Source organism: Macrotis lagotis, chromosome 1 (genome assembly GCF_037893015.1).
Source record: "Macrotis lagotis isolate mMagLag1 chromosome 1, bilby.v1.9.chrom.fasta, whole genome shotgun sequence".
Taxonomy (NCBI): domain Eukaryota; kingdom Metazoa; phylum Chordata; class Mammalia; order Peramelemorphia; family Peramelidae; genus Macrotis; species Macrotis lagotis.
In genome coordinates this window covers 411,558,072-411,560,643 of record NC_133658.1, presented here as the reverse complement: position 1 = coordinate 411,560,643, position 2,572 = coordinate 411,558,072, and the positions used below count along the sequence as shown (strand labels likewise).

General features: G+C 40.4%; 1 pseudogene; it reads right to left on the bottom strand.

Moving 5' to 3' along the window:
• Window positions 1-1,104: 1,104 nt before the first annotated feature.
• LOC141518506 (large ribosomal subunit protein uL10 pseudogene) lies at window positions 1,105-2,219 on the bottom strand (annotated as a pseudogene).
• Window positions 2,220-2,572: the final 353 nt, after the last annotated feature.

Below are 2,572 nucleotides of genomic sequence, written 5' to 3'. Positions count from 1 at the left end.
TCTCTGATACAATATGAAGGCAATAAACCCCTGCTCCCAAGTATTTTTCTTTCCTGTTTGTTGCTCCTGCTTTCACTCCTGGCATCCTCTCTCTTTTTTTCTCACTCCATTTGCAGTACCCACTCTGGATCAATTTCTCAACTTGGACTCACTTTCATGGACTGAATACCTGAGAGCAGGCTCAATGGTCTCAGCAGTGACTAGCCAGTCAACTAGTTATAACCCACAGACTTTTAATCTGCTCTTTAATTTCCTCACACTTTTCTCACTCTAATCTAGGAATAGAAAGACTAATTTATTTCTGATTGCTAACCTTTTATTTCCCCTCAAAGGAGAGAGTTTCATTGCCTTTATTTGAATTATGCAAAGACAGAAACATTAAGTGGGGGCAGGGTTAGGTACTAGAGCCATAGTATTTCAGATCAAGAGAGATGACTTTTCATGTTCATTGTAAGAATTTACACTAACATCAAATGTTACAGATCAGGGCTGAGTTTATTGTTTGTTGTATAAATTTAAGACAGTGTTGGAGGAAATGGTAATAGTACAGATTAAACTTAGAAAATGTGTGTACATAATTTTCTCCCAAGAGTCATAATTAAACATTTATTAGTACCCTCCTGGACGTGTGAATGTTGGCTTTCTTCAACTTGCCAGCATCCTTGGAGCTCCCATTCAAATGAATAAGTATGATAAAGAAGAGGAAGGGAAAAGAACTTATTATGGGTGAAGCTGCTTTTTGCCAATGGAGGTTAAATAACATGCCCTGGGTTACATAGCTGGTAAGTGTGAGGCTGAATTTGAACTTAGGTCTTTCCTGACTATAGACCTCTGAGTCACTGGCTACCCATAACCAAAAAATCTGGAGAAAGCTGTTAAGAAGTATTGTCCTCCATCTCATATCCTTTGTTATATATATATATGTATACATATATATATATACATATATATATATATATATATATATATATATATATATATATATATATATATATACTTTTCACCTTTAAATATGACTGGCAACAAAACACCCAAGTTTTGAGAAGTCCTTTACAAGTTTCTATGATTGCCAAAAGATGTGTGAGGAAGACTAAAGGGAGGAAATCAAGGACAAAGAAGAATTTTTATTTTTTTATTTTATTTTATTTTCAGAGATAATGAGCATTTTTATTTCTTTGTTCCACAAATAAACTGGCAAAATAGTTGTATCCTGTTGGCTAATCAAACAGACCAAATCCCATATCTTCATCTGACTCTTCTGACTCTTCCTTGGCTTCCACCTTGGCTGGAGTGGCAGCAGCTGGTGCAGCAGCAGCTGGAGCTGCAGTCACAGGGGCAGCCACTGCAAAGGCTGAAGGGTTGGCCAGGAAAGCTTTCACCTTTTCAGCAAGTGGAACTGTATTCAGTCTCCACAGCTACAGCCAAGACCTGCTTGTACCCATTGATGATAGAGTAGGGCACTGATGCAACAGCTGGGTAGCCAATCTGCAGAGAGACGCTGGCAACATTATGGACACCCTCTAAGAAGCGAAGGTGCAAGGTCTCCTCTGTGATGCCCAGTACTTCAGGGTTATAGATGCTGCCATTGTCAAACACTTGCTGGATGATCAGCCCAAAGGAAAACGGGGAGATATTCAGCATGTTCAACAAGGTGGCCTTGCTGATGCCCACTTTGTCTCCAGTCTTAATCAGCTGCACAACACTCAAAATTTCAATGGTGCCCCTGGAAATCTTGGTGGTGATACCCAAAGCCTGGGAGAAGGAAGTCTTCTCAGGACCCAGACCAGTGTTCTGGGCTGGCACTGTGACATCACATGGGGTGATGGTGCCAGCGTGGGCAGAAGCTAGCACCTCATTGGCCAGAAGCATATCCCTAATCTCAGTCAGGTCTTCCTTGGTGAACACAAAGCCCACATTCCTGTGAATATGAGGCAGCAGTTTCTCCAGGGCAGGGTTATTCTCCAGATGCCCACAAATGACTTTGCGTATCATAGTGTTTTTTCCCCCATCAGCACTATGGCCTTCCCATGGAGGGACATCCAGATCTGCTGCATCTTCTTGGAGCCCACATTGTCTGCTCCCACAATGAAGCATTTTGGATAATCATCCAAAAGTTGGATGATCTTGAGAAAATAATTGGATTTCCAGGTAGCCCTGTCTTCCCTGGGCATCTTGAAGGTGCTTCAGGGATTGCTACTTGGGGTTTGAAGACAATGTCACTTGCACGAGGACACCTGAAGAGAGAGAGAGCAAGAATTTTTACTTTTTAGAAAGATTTTACTTATTTTGAATTTTACAACCCCCCCCCCCCAATCTTGCTTTCCTCACCCCACTCCCTACAGAAGGCAGTCTGTTAGTCTTTACATTGTTTCCATGGTATACTTTGATCTAAGTTGAATGTGATGAGAGAGAAATCATATCCTTAAGGAAGAAAAATAAAGTATAAGAGATAACAAAATTAAATAATAAGATAATGGTATTTTAAAAATTAAAGGTATAGTGAAAGAATTTTTGAAAAATAGAATTGAATATAAGGGGGCCCCAGTGGAATGGGTAGAAGAAAAGGAACTGG